Genomic DNA, 15,218 nt, shown 5'->3' on the forward strand with positions numbered 1-15,218 from the left:
TAGTGGCAAAAAGTAGTAACTGGGAAATGGAAATCTAAAGAGAACCTATTAGTGAATAACCTCAAAGGAATAATGCAAGACGTAAGAGAGATGGAATTGCATAGGGTAAATAAAGGATTGGGAAGGTTTTGGCAGCATGATTTTGAGGTGGTCACTACTGGTGAATAATATTCGATATACAGAGACGTAATTGGTCAACCTGGGTCATATTGTACTTTATAAACTTTCAACAGAGGCTTATATTCTTAGTTATTTTACATATTTGGCTGATATAGTTCTGACTTGTTTCTGTTAAAAGTTATCTATATACAAACTATGAACAACATTTGTTAAACTTACCATTGGTATAAAATTATAATTTAACAGTTAAGGTCAATATCCAAAACTGTAATGGATACTTATGTAAAATCTGCAATCACTGGCTGCCAGGGAAACGTTTTTCTGGATTTTTAATAATAAATTGATTCACTATAAAAAGGTTGCAGGAATTAGTAAGATTCCTGTCAAAACATGTTTCTCTAGTTAATGTTGATATTTAACAAAGCAGAAAAGCTTAATTCATTGATCATATTTAACTCATGTCATTGTTTTTGAGGTTTGTCAAAAGTAAAGTTATGCTGTAAAGCATGAAGTTGCATCAGTAGGTATTATTTTAAGGGGCTTTCTAGCTTCCATTATAGCCACATTTTGGAATGCACACACTAGAGTGCTCACTTTAGTTTGGCAGGCCCTCTCACGTATGCAAACACAAAAGCACAACAAAAACTTGTCTAGCTGCTTTTAACCTCCTTGTTTACACAAAAGACATTAAGTGTCATTTTGTAGTTACAGTTTCTGTTTCACTAATATAATACTGTGTGAGCTGTTTATTTTTCTGGTACTTTTCCGTTAAAGGGGCAACACTCCTCGGCAAACACAAATGTGGTAATGTGTCTCCGTAACCTTCGCAGTGACTGTGTTAGTCGACATCAGGTGATAATATCTACAGAAACATGTTTCTGGCAAACAAGCAACCCCCCCAATCAGAATGTCTCAGGGGTGGCTTGTAAGGCAAAGACACGTCACATTTTTCAGTTGAGCCTTCTAAAGACTATGTGGTTTTCTGGCAAATCACTGATGATTGCACTTACTGAAGAATGCCACACATTCGACTTTGCTAAGATAGATAGCCCAATAATGAATTTTAGGTTTATGACACCAAGATTACAAACCTGTCCCAATTTCTTTGGCACCCCACACACATCATTTGAGACTTTGTCCACAGTTCTTGCATTAAGAAGTTGAGCAGTAAAAGTATGAAGTGGCAAGACAGGGGGAAAACATGTCAGCAAAACCTGATGTCAATGTGATATGACCATCCATTCGGTACTGTCGCAATATTCTAACTACTTAAATCTGAGCCCACACTGTAATGCTGTGAGACATTTCTGTACACAGGCATACGCTGACAATGGGGACAAAAGTTTTAAAAATACAGACCTGTGATTGGTGTGATTTATGTTATATCGTGAAAAAGAAAAGAGAAATGCTCCTCTTTCCAAACATGTCCAGATTTGTTAGGGTCAGTCTTAACATTTGTAATGCTGTGAGGCATACATGGGGAAAAAGGCCTTTTAAAAATAGGCTAGGTTAGGCTAAGATTAATGGTACTTCTCCGTAAACATTCCGTGGCAACATTTACGTTTGCCGTGGAGTGTTGCCCCATTAACGGAAAAGTACAATTTTTCTTAAGTCATAGCTGAAGCAGGCTAATAAGGTGATTACCTTGATCATCTACATCTCAGCAGGTGGGATGTTTCATGGCTTAGCTATTTTCCCTATAAAAACAGCAGTTCTTTTTTTCACTTTTTGAATTTCTGCTTTGTCATTGTACATTCCTCCACTTAATTTTTTACAGAACAGTTTCTTACAGTATACCATTCTCTGCCAGTTTTGTTCTGACTCTTGTATATTATGTGTATAAGTTGTCAGAGCAATTGATTGTATTACTGCAAGTCTAGTTTCACCACACTAACCTCTCTTGTTGCCTTTCTGCAGTCCTTACTGCAATTATATTGACTAGAAAAACCTAGGGACTTTCTCATGATGACTTTTCTGTTTCCTTTATAGGTTGAACCAAATTCTCTTAGCAATCCATTAGAAAATCTGAAACTAGATTTCACTTAAAACAACAAAATATACCTTAAAAATGTTTTTGCATGGGTACAAGCCTCCTGTTCTTGCCATTATAGAAGGCTGTGCTCCCACACTCCCCAACTTATTTAAAACAACATTTATGATATCCATTTAATTGAAATCTTTAATAAACAAACTACAATAGGTGAAATATGTTTGAGAGATGCATTTCAGTGGACTTGGGTAAAATCCCCTTTTTGGGCAGGACTGGACATGTCTTTGTCTTGTGTGTCACAGGTAGTTGAAAGGTGAATATGTGTGTGTGTGTGTGTGTGTGTGTGTGTGTGTGTGTGTGTGTGTGTGTGTGTGTGTGTGTGTGTGTGTGTGTGTGTGTGAGAGATATGTAAATTGATATACACATGTGCAAGTCATTTATGCACACGCAAGGTAAGTGGACATTTGAACAGCACATACCACTAGTAAAAGATGTAGTCAATAACAGCTATGGCTTCTTTGTAATTAATAATGTACTATGCAATATAAATTGGGGCAAATGTACACCTAATGGCAAAGAGGTCAGGTCATGCATATAAAGTACAACAGACATTAGCTAAAAAACAAGTGGCATGGACTTTGAGGACCAGAATTTTTATTTTACATTTGTTAACAGGGAAAGTCTGACTGGATACAGGTCCTTTTTCAGTGGAGGCCTGAGGAGGAAAGCTCCAGTTACAAAAACGTTCAAAAACTTGCAAAAAAAAGTTATGAAGACTTACAAAAAGAAAACAAAACTTAGAATTTTAAAATATGAAACAATGTAAAAAAAAAAGGCATACAGACAAAAATACCAGTTACAGGATGATAACGGGAATACATAGATGGGTGGTGTTGATGTTGACACTGCTCATCGAGCAAGAGTAAGCACATAGGTCATTCATCATACATGAGAAGAAGAGACTGATGGGAATAGAGTTAGGACAGATGCATTGGTTGGATGTGAGGGGACAGCAAGGATTAGCTAGAGAGGTAGAGCAAGTACATTTGGTGGGCTATCCAGGAGAGTTACAAGAACAGGGCCAGCTGTCTTTCTAGTGTGATTTTAGGTGTTTTCTAAACTGTGTTCTAGAGCAGCAGGAAGTAATATGGGTGGGAAGTTTATTCCAAATTTTGGGAACGTAGCTTGCAAAGAGTGATTCCCCAGCTGCATTCTTTGCTTTGCTGGTGACTAGCAGAAATTTGTTGTTGGAGCAGAGGGGTCTAGAAGTGGAGTATGGTTATAATAGTGTTTGGAGGGCAGGAGTTTTGTCTGTTTGATGCAGTATTTTGTGGGCAAAGGTTAACTGATAAAGTGTAGCAGTTGAGGAAATTCTAGCTGTTTTAGAGCTAAGCAGTGATGTGTTCTGTAAGAGGCACCAGTTGCAAACTTGGCAATTTTATTGTAACAGGATTCAAGTTTGGTTAGTTCAGTTTTGCGGAGGTTGGTTAGGATTGGGGAGGCATATAGGAAAGGTAAGAGATGTGTGTGAGCAATAGTAGCTTTTGTGTGTCGTGTTAGGAATTGTTTGGTTCTGTATAGAACACCTAGTTTCTTGTGGATCTTAATGGTTTGTGCTGTATGTATATTGAACTTCAAGTTGTTGTCAATTTCTATGCCTAGCAGTTTGGTATGCATTGATGAGGTGATAGCAGTGTTATTTTTGGATAGGATAGTGAAAGGTTGGGAGAATGAGGTGGATTTTGTTGGGCAGAAGAGAAGGAGTTTTGTTTTGTTGGGGTTTAGTATAAGCTGAGAGTTGGTGAGCCATGATTCAGTGGATAGAAAGGATTCTTGGGTTATGGTATGGAGGTCATGTAGGGAGGAGGCTGTGCATATTAGAGTAGAGTCATTTGCATACTGAATGACTGTGGAGTGTGGAGTGGCGGTGTGGACCAGAAGCTAAAAAGAAGCTAATTGCTGACTAAAATGGCTGACTAGGCAACTGCATGTGAAATTCTTTTATTTAACACAGATAATTGCCAAGAGAATGTCATCAAGGGCTAAAGAGGTAAGTAATCCCTTGTACTCAGCATCGATCATACCATTTATAGAGCAGAACATACCATTTGGGATGTATTTCACTAAATATATCAAGTAATCAGAAAGACCCCAAAAGTTATTAATGAAAAAGATCTAAAGCCTAAAGTCCCTGAGATATAAGAGAGGTTGAAAACTCTTTATCTTAATGACTTTTTAGGGGGAAATTTCTGTCTTGTGTACTAGAACATTAAAGACCTGGCTGTCCTTGATCTTCTCTATCTCAATAAATCCAATATTGCTATCAGGACTAGAACAAGAAACCTAAATATTCACCAGCAGATAAATAAAACATGGTGGAAGGACAGTTGTATTACCCAGCACCTCCCAAAACACTGGAATAAATGTCCACTAAATGATAAGCATAACTTAGATGACTGCATAAATATCCAACAATTTACTCCAGAAATGACTGGTGTGGCCCTCATAGAGAGAAGAGGTGTAGTCTGACAGCAGCTACTGCCAAGGTGTAATTGATCATAAGCCTCAGTAGCTTTGTAATGTCTATGAATCTGTGACTAAAATATCAAAAATGTAAATTAAAAGTGGCACCACAAATGCTTTCAGCTTAATCTGGTGAGCTGTTTGTCTGAAGTTTTACCAACAGACTCACATGGAACAAAGTTTTAAACTAGAAAGTAGATTTGCATTCTGCTGTACCACCAAATGAAGATACAACAGATGTTTGATACATCCATGCCTTTTTTTTATATGAGTAGCAAAACTAACACCAAGAGGCTTCTCATAAAATTATGTTATCACTTCCTAGAACATTAAGATAGTTGTCCATGAAAAGTGCTGAAATATTTTTCTAGGCTAGATTATAATATGACCAACTATGTAACTTTTGCAGATGCCTGAAGGAGTTGCTGGCTCATATATAAGATTTTTGAGCCCCCCAACAGAAAATATATGCCCCTATTACCTTAGTGTAGCAGGTCACTTGAACAAATTTGTTTACGTGAATATGTGTCCCATTCAAAATCAGATGTTTGAAAGTCATTTCCAATGAAGCAGGAAAAATGTTTTCTCTGAGAGGGGCACAATCTGTCCACTGGGTCATGTCTTTCTACCTCCTATACCTTGGATGAAAGAAGGTGTTCTTCCCTGCAGTGACTTGGAGTCTGGTAAAAAAAAAAAAAAAACAATGTAATGACCCAGTCAACTTGTTTCTTGCTGATGATTAAACCTGCTCCTTTATTTTACCACCAAACTGTTTTTCTTCAAGCAAGCTGTCAGTAGTGTATGCTGTTTTGTAGTCTTTCATGTGACAAATATTTAAAAAATATTGGAAAAATAAGCAATTATGTGATTCCCAAGACATTGACATTAAAATGATGTAGCTGTTTTGTTTCAAAATGTGGCATCAAGACTGAATTATGGAGTGTAGAGTCATTATTCTTTTGGAGTATAAAGTCGTCATTCTTTCAGACAAATCTATATTGCTTCCTTATTGTCAAGACAGAAAAAGTATATTATTTATTTATTTAAATTTGTTGACTGGGAGTGTCCGACTGGACGTAGGTCCATTTTCAGCAGAGGCCCAGGGAGAAAAGCTCCACAGTATAATAAACAGACAGTAGTTACATTGGATTACATAGCGATTAACAATTTAACATAGCAATTACTTACAACATATTTACAGATGAAGAACTTAGTACATCAGTAGACAACTAGAATCTTTATCTGTGAAGTACATAACAGACATTAACAAATGTTACAATGAGAAGTTTCTGCTGTATAATAAGTTCTATGAGCATCTGAGCTTGCTATAATCAAGGTAGTTAGTGGAGTGGAAAGAAAGGTAGTGGTTGGATTGGGTGGATGATATTAGAGTGGGAGTTGCAAGGGCATAGCCAGCATGTTTTTAGGTGCGCTTTTAGTAAAGTTTTGAAGTGGGTGCATGATGGTACGGAGGTAATTGTAGGTGGGAGTGAGTTCCATAATTTGGCTATGGCGCAAGAGAATAGTGCTTCACCAGCAGAGTTATTGGCTTTAGTGATCTGCAAGTGATTTTTGTTGCTGGATCTTAGTGGTCTGGTGGTGCGATAGGGCTGGAGTAGATTCTGGAGGGATGGGACATTTAGTGGATGGTTTACTAGTTTGTGGGCGAGTGAGAGTTGATACCACTGAAGTAGGTGAGGGAGTTCAAGCCAGCCCAGTTCAGCAAGTGAGAGACAGTGGTGACTACTGTAGGATGCCCCTGTGGCGAATTTGGCAATTCTGTTGTAGTAGGTCTCTAGCTTGTTTAGATCACATTGCCTTAGGTTGGTATATATTGGAGAGGCATAAAATAGGGTGGAGATAAGGTGGGAATTTGCTATTGAAATCTTTGCTGCTTTGGTGAGAAATTGCTTATTTCTGTATAATGCTCCTAGTTTTTTGTGGACTTTTTTTTATGGTCATGGATATATGAATGTCAAATTTTAGTTTATTGTGTATTTCCACTCCTAGCAATTTGGTGTGTTCAGTTGGGTATATAGTGGTGTTGTCTTTTGCTGTGATGTTAAAGTGAGAGTTGTTTTGAGTATGTTTGGTGGGTTGGAAGATGAGTAGTTTAGTTTTGTTTGGGTTGAGTATTAATTGGGCATCGGATAACCATGTTTCAACAGAGTAAAAGGCTTCCTGTGTGACTTTTTGCAGTTTGGGTAGGGACTGGGCTGAGCAGATGATGGTCGAGTCATCTGCGTATTCTATGAGTGTGCCATGTTTGGTGGCAGAGGCTAGATTATTGGTGTAAACAGAGAAGAGTAGGGGTCCAAGGATGGATCCTTGGGGAACCCCTATGGAGACAGGTAGTTGGGGAGATATGTCATTCTGCCATACAACGGATTGTTGGCGGTCAGACAGGTAACTCTGAAACCAGTTGGTGACTGATTGTGAGAAGGATAGGTTATTGAGGACAGAGATAAGTTGTTTGTGTGGGACCATGTCAAATGCTTTAGATAGGTCTAGGAAAGTAGCAGAGGAGAGATAGCCATTGTTTTTATGCTGAACGATAGTGTTAGTAAAGGAGAGTAAGGCAGTGGTAGTGCTATGGTTTGGTCGGAAACCATGCTGAGTACTGGAAAGGAGGTTGTTAGTAAGGAGGTAGTCTGAGACCTGCGAGTGTATGCATCTGTCTAGTGGAGAGAGAAAATCTATGGGGCGGTAATTTGTTAGTTCTGCGGAGGGTCCACCGTTGTGGAGGGGAATTATATGTGATACTTTCCACAGTGTGGGAACGTAACTTTCTGACAGAGATCAGTTAATCAAGATGGATACTGGGTAGGCCAGAGCATCAGCTGCGATTTGTAGGTATTCACTTGGGAGGTTGTCTGCTGCTAATTTGGTGGGTTTAAGTTTAGTTAAGAGTTTTTTATGTTGGAGGTAGGTACAGGAGAAAAAGAGAAGGCAGTGGGGAGATTACTAGTTGAAGGTGTGGGTTGGAGGGGAGGGGGGTTGTGTTGTTTAGCTAGTGATAGTATGGTTTGGGTGAAGTGTGCGTTGAATGAGGTAGCAATATTTTCTGAGGAGTGAGGGATGTTAGGAGGAGGGGTACTGATTTTACCTGGGTGGAGGATGGAGTTTATGGAGGACCAGAATTGTTTGGTGCTGTGTTGTGAGGAGTCTAGGGCAGACTGGTAGTATTGGAATTTGTCCTGTTTTATTAGCTTTTTGACTCTAGTGCGTAGTTCTAGGAATTTCTGTCTAGCTGAGGGGGTTTTGGTTTTGCGCCAGTGCTCCCAGGCTTTATCCCTGTTTTTCATTTCTGACTTAGTGGTTTTCTGTAGCCATGGGGAGGGTTGTGCTTTGGTTCTGGAAAATCTTATGGGGGCATGGTAATTAAGGATGTTCAGGAAGGTAGTATTAAAAACTTCAACTGCGTCATCTAGACTGAGGTACTTTAGAGGATGCCAGTTACATTCTTTGAGGGATGAGATGAATGTGAGTGGGTTAAAGTTTAGTTTCCTACGTATTTGATGGTAGGTGACAGGTTTAGCTTGGTATAGGTATTTTTTGAGTAGGAATGTTGGGGAGTGATCACTGAGGCTATCTGATAAGCAGCCTGTTATATATGACTGGGGGCTCTTACTGACTAGTATCCAATCCAGGGTAGTGTGCTTGCTGGAGTTTTTATTTATCCTGGTTGGTGACTGGACTAGTTGGGTGAAGCCATGAAGGTGTACATGATGGGTTGGATTGTTGCCAGAACAGGATTGCCAGTCAATATTGAAATCACCTAAGATGATAGTTTCTTGGGGGAGATGGTGGGTAGACCAGCTGAGGAGGTTTTCTAGTGGAGGGATGTTTTGGCCAGGTGGGAAGTAGCATCCAATTATGTTGATGGTTTTGTTTTGGTTAATTTTGAGGTTGGTATATATTATTTCTTCATTGCCTATTTGTGGAGCTGATGATTTTAAGATCTGGATGTTTAGATGCTGTTTAAATATTATAGCTGCACCACCTCCTTTTTTGTTTAGCCGGTATAAAGTATATAAAAGTATATACTTTTTTGATGGAGTTTGCACATGTTTTCTATAAAGAAAAGAAGCTACTGTTGTAAGAGTGATACATTCTGTCTAAACAGAAAATTTTTAAAGAGTTAGAGACATCCTTTCTCCAAGGTGCTGAACTCTGCAGTCTTTTGTTTGTTTGTGTCTTTCGACTTTTACCGGTTAGGGGTCGCCACAGCGGAACTCCGCTAATGATTGGCAGTTGATTTGTACGTACCGGCTTGCCAGGCCTGACGCACAACCTTCAACGAAGGCACGCCCATTCACGCATGTCTCCACGCAGAAGACGCTCTAGCTGAGAATCGAACCGGGCAGCGTCTTACTGTGAGGCGACAATGCTATCGCAACACCACCACCGCAGGTAGTGACTAAAAATAAGAGTAGAGAAAAATGGACTGATCCTGCCTTATTCTCATCTCTGGTTTGAGGGATAAAAAATTGCACACTAAGGCTTATCTTCACAAGCTACTGCAGTTTATCCAGAGATGTATTTTGCTTCCTTAAGTTGGACAATTTGTGATTAAAGAGATGGGCCTAATAAATAATCACTTAATCTTTGACAGACCATCCTTAATATCTATGATTGCATTAATCACTTCTATATTTTGTTCTAGTGTGCTACTTTTTTTTCTTGTGAACCTTCCAGGCTTATATGGGGCCATGCATATTTACTTTATGAAACACTCAGCTGCATCAGGTTGGAACTATAACTGGATGAACCCAACAGGCTGAAGTTTCTTCATATGAAAAAATCAATAAAAGTGATTTTTGTACAGTGGGACAAGCCCCCTTTTACCCACATGCAGAGAGTTTTGCCCCTGTCCACCTTTATTTATGTATACTAACTCCAGAGCCACATTGCCATTGATAAAAGTGAAAAATAAGAAAAAAAAACAGTGAATCATTATTAGTGCTATAACAGAAACACCACTGACAATGATTCTCTTTAAGAATCAACAGTGTGAGCAAAGAATTATATTCTGGACTAGTTTACATTTGATCAGTGGCAGAAAAACAGCATGGTATACCCTGTGCTAGTGCAAGTCATGACCTAGCATAAAACATTAGGAGAGTATACCAACCCCTTGCATCTGCCAGTTAATATCCAACAACTGAGTGAGTGCACTTCTTACAAACCTAGAAATGAGAATGAGAATTTGAACCTATACTGCTTATAAGTGATAATATAGATATTATATTTACCTGAATATGAAAAAACAGCCATCAGCTTCAGGGCCATCCAAATTCATGTAGGCAGCAGGAGAGCATGTGTGATCCAAAGAGAGCTTTTGCCCAGATCAACTGAAATAGTACTGTATCTACTATATTTGGCAGATGTGATCCTCCTTTGATCATCAAAAATTGGGTTGAATAAGGCAAGAAGGCTGCACAGTGACCAACAGCTTAACTTCACCTCTCCCTGTGTGAAAATGGAAACTGAGAAAAAGGAGTGTCATTGTAACTGTTTACCAAAAAAAAAAAAAATCAGTTACTGGCTAGTAAGTAGACTGCCTGGATGCCAGCAAACAAGAAATTTGAAAAACCTGAAAGAAAATGAAAACACATATAGTAATTTGACTGGCATTCCACAGCAGGATTTGTTAATTGAAAGGGCATATTGAGTATATGCTCCAAACCTGGCCATGAGAAAGCAGCCAAGACCTGTATTAGTAAAAATACAGGTATATGAGCAGAAAGATTTGATCCTGACAAAACTGGGGCATGAGAGAAAAGTATTAACATTGGAAACAGTGTGTTTATAGAAAATGATTATTCAATGTACACCAGACAGAATAGAAGCAAATGTATCCAGCAATCAGGTAATGTTGAGAGGTAGGTGTGAGATTCAAGCTGCTGTATCTGGAGGATCAAAGACATTTTTGATACAGAACAGGTTAAAGAAGAAATAGCATCTGTCAAACAAACGGTGAGCCAGGAAATAGAAGGAGACTGTGCTTCCCACTCTTTTGGTGGTAAGGTTCATAGAGAGACTTTACCAGTAAAACATTTTCCAATGTTCCAAAGGAAAATGCTTTAAAGTCAGAGAAAAGCACAGGAGTTGACTGGAAGACCCAGGTGTACCTTTTGCGTGAACCAGACCTGGTTTTGGGAGATAGAGATGAACAGACAGAAAACCAGCAACACTAAATTTAGTGAATAAATGGGAGACTACTACACATCAATCACATTTGTGAAATATGGCTTTGCAAAAACAAGTGGCTGAAAAAGAATGAACTTTTGCTGACTTTGTTAAACTTGTGGGTGAACTGTAAGACATATTAATATTTAGAAGAACACTAAAAGGGGGGAGTAATTGTAGGTAAAAATTTTTTCTTATTATTATTTGTATAACTTTTCATGAAGTAAAATACATATCATATATAGTAAAGCAGTCTTTTGTAGTGTGTATTCAGGGGTATTTTATATGTGGGGAGAGTCTTTTCAGTGACTGTTGTATATTAAAGTAAACAAGTACTTTAGTTGTAATTAATATAGGCTTTATAGTATAACAAGAGAAGAAAGCCTGGACAAAAACAAGCTTAATGTTAATATGCTATGATTTTGGGCTACTGGGGTGGGGGTATTTTTTTTTACAGCAGTGAATGTCTAGATTGATGCCTTTGATTTAAGATGTAGATAATTGTTTTGTAAGCAAGTATGCTTTAAAATAAGGCAGAATTATGAAAGCCATTGAAAATGTGAATTTTCTTACAAATGCAAAGATGTTAGCTTTTTTTTCCAGTCAAGAACTCTGTAGCTGAAGGATGAGAATTGAGACTGGGTATGCTATAGAGTCTGCAGTGAGCTAAAGGTACTCAGCAGGGAGATCATCAACAGAAGGAGAACAGGGTTTAAGTTTCTTTAGTAACTGTTTAACATATGATGTGGAGACAGGTTGAAGACAAGAATAGAAGGCATAGATGTCAGGACTAGTAGAACTCTGAGGTAGACTAAAAGGTTGACAAGAGGCTTTGACATTGATGAATAAAGTGTTAAATTTGGTAGCTGTTTCTAAGGGGGATACATCTGGACAGGGGTTTAGTGAGGAAGGAGAGCCAGGTTGAAAATTTTTCTTAATTGAGCCGTAGAATTTCTTTTCATTTTTTATGATTATCTTGTGAGTCACGGTAATTTTTTTTTTGCCTAGATGAATTTACTTCTTGAAGATGCTACACAACTCCTTCTATAGATGTAAGATTTGAGGGGTTTTATCTTTGTGCAGTTGTTTCTGTGCTTTGTCACGTTTTTGCACGAGAATTCTTGTAGAATGAGAGAGTCGGGGGGGTTGAGTACCTTTCAGTCTTTTATTTCTAGTAGGGGCAAGGGCATTTAAAGTATTTGTGAATATGTTGTTGAATTTGTTGACAGTTTCATCTAGGAGTAGGGTTTTGTGTGGAAACCAGTTGACAGACTTTAGTAGATTGAGTATAACAGGATGAAAGTTAGAAAGATTTTGGGTAGTTCTGTGTAGATGTTTTTTTAGCTGGTGGGTGATTTCTCTAATGGTGAATAAAAAATGATGAGATAGCATACTTGCTGAGGTCAGAAACAAGTATCCAGTCAAAGACAGAACTTTTATTATATGATTTGTTGAGTCGAGTAAGGGAAGAAATCAGCTGTTTGAACCCATACAAGTTAAGACTACTAGTTGGGGTGTTAGATGTCACAGGTAACCAGTCAATATTAACATGTCCTAAGATAACAGTTTCAGTTGTAATATTTGTAGTTATCCAGAAATATTCAGACTGATGAAAAAATAGATTACATAAAGTATATAGATTATAGAAAGTAATTAAGACCCAAAATAACACTAATAATTAAGGCTAGTAACAGAAATTCATGTGATATAACAGAAGTAAATAAGATATACTACTGTGGAGGTGAATTAATAATAGATAAAGTCTTACCACAAAAATGCAGTGCAATAAGGGAAAAGAATGGAAGAAATAAAATGCCATCATGGAAGCATCGAGTAGAGAAAACTATAAAGCAATTAAGACAAGAAGTGTTACTGTTAGAAGAGTATAGAAGAGGGAATAGATCAACAAAAATATTTATAAAGACAGACATGATAAAAACAATGTGCAGTATCAGAACAGGCTAGGATCTTTCATACACTATTACAAATAATGAACTGAAGATATCAGCACAGGCAGAAAAACTTAGACGATATGCAGATAAATATAAAGGAAAAGTTCAAAACAAGCAATTCATTGATGACCCAAAAAAGCTGTGTAGCAAATCGGGAAACAAAGCAAAAGGAAATGAAACAGTGTGAATAACGAAGAAATAGACAAAGTTTGGAGAAATATTTATGAAGATCCTGTAAAACATAACAAAGATGCTGATTGGATATAAATAGTAAAAGAAACAATTAAGAAGTTGCAATGTACAGGATTTGAAATGAGATGAAGTAATAGCCAGAGAATTTGAAACATAATTAAGAAAAGCTCCTTACTGGAACACCCCATGCCTAGATTCAGTACCTAACTTCTGGCTAAAAGTATTTACATTTTTGCATGAATGTTTAGCCTTGAGTAAGAAGTACTTGTATGCACATCTCAAACAGACATCAACCTGGTTAACAACAGGAAAAGCAATAGTCCTATCTAAGAGTGAACCTGCAAGCCATCCTAAAAACTATAGACCAGTAACTTGCCTTCAGATGATATATAAGCTATATAATGTAATTGATGCCAAAACATTTTGTAATCATTTAGAAGAAAACTCAGTCATGGCAATAGAAAAAAGGTAATAAAAGAAATTCATGTGGAATAAAGGATCATTTGTTGCTAAATAAAGTCATAATGGAGTATTTTAAAAAGGGGAAGAATCTAAGTAAGGCATGGATAGATTACAAATAAGCATACAATTATGGGTAAAGGATTGCTTACAAACGTATACAATACATCCTACATTGATCAATTACATTGCAGTTACTGAGAAACAGTGTCAAACCACTTTGCAATTAAGTCACGACAAAGGACAAATTGTTATCCTGGGGATAAACATTCAAAGGGGGTTATGCCATGGTGATTCCTTGTCACTGTTGTTTTGTCCTTAACCCATTAAGCTGTTTACTTAACATATTAAGTCTTGGTTATAACGTGGCTCCTTCAAAACAAACTTGCTAAAGATTTCTCATCTACTTTTTGTGGAGGATGAACAGTTGAAAGCACAACTGCAAGTGATTTAAACTTTCTCAGATGATATAAGAATGACATTTGGTCTTGACAAATGTGTGAAACCAACATTTAAAGCAGGAAAGTTGCAGTACCAATAAAATATCAGTGTAGGACAGGAATGTGGTATAAATTAACATGAGCAGGAATGAGTATAAAAATATTTGGGAATTGATGAGGGACCATCAATAAAACATGAACAAATGTGATTAAAACTCAGTAAGGAATACTTCAAAAGATTAAAACTAATACTGAAAACAGCCCTGACGTCTAAGAATAAAGTCCAAGCTATAAACCAGTTTGCTCTTCCTGTTTTAATTACAGTTTTGGTGTGAATGACTGGCCCCAAAAGAATTGGATCAGTTGGACAGAAAAACAAGAAAACTCTTGACACTTGTCAAACAATATATAACAATCAGTGTATACCAAGATTATATATCCCTCAATCTGAAGGAAGTATGGGCCTCCTTAAAATGTATTATATGTATAGATCTGCAATCATGGGACTGCATACATATCTGCTGTCTTTGTCAGATCCACACATAGTGAAAGTTTTACATCATGAGAAGTAATAGTTTAAGATGACCTCTCTGCTTAGTTTAGCAGAAGCATTCAAGTGTCAAGTGAGAATGGAAATTGAATCAGAAGCAGACAAAAATCAGACAGTAACTGAATGTGCCAAAAAATAAAAGAAAGACTATAAGGAGGAGAATCAGATGAAAAAGAAAGAAATGTAGAAAAGCCAGAAATATAGTGTTGAGTATAGAAAACTCCTGGAACAACCTTATGTTGATCAGGATTTGATGTAGGCATGGTTAAGGAGAGGTGCATTTAAACCAAAAGATTAAAGGTCAATATTGGCACCCCAGGGTGGTGACTACATACACATTGGTTTACAAATTCCGTTGAGCATGTGGGAGAAACAGGCAAATGCAGGTTATGTGTAACAGAACTGGAAACATTCACAAATCTTGTTGCTATGTATGATACACTAATGGCAGAGGGCCTGTATACTGAAAGACATAATTATGTGGCAAGACTGTTGCACTGGGAATTGTGAAAATGCTACAGTACTGAAATAGTAGAAAATCATTGGAAACATGAACCACAAAACATTACAGAGAATGATGAAGTGTATACCACATGGGATCACCCATTACTAACAGTTCAGAAAATAAATGTCTAGTAGTCCATGAAAAGAAAACAAAAGTAATACTGATCATTGAAATCGCTACACCCAGTGATTACAGTGTCTTACATACAGAGAGGCACAAAGTTATAAAATACCAGAATTTGCATGCAGAAACAAAGATAATGTGTAAGAAAAATACAGAGACAGTTCCAACAGTA

At 37.5% G+C, this 15,218-nt stretch overlaps 1 protein-coding gene across 1 annotated transcript in view; it reads left to right on the forward strand.

The window, feature by feature from the left end:
• The window catches only part of PADI2 (peptidyl arginine deiminase 2), a 1,404,027-nt gene that overhangs the window by 1,271,897 nt on the left and 116,912 nt on the right, over positions 1-15,218 (forward strand). The gene's annotated exons all lie outside the window — the stretch shown is intronic.

Source organism: Protopterus annectens, chromosome 2.part0 (assembly GCF_019279795.1).
Source record: "Protopterus annectens isolate FY-2018-M chromosome 2.part0, PAN1.0, whole genome shotgun sequence".
Classification (NCBI taxonomy): Eukaryota; Metazoa; Chordata; order Ceratodontiformes; family Protopteridae; genus Protopterus; species Protopterus annectens.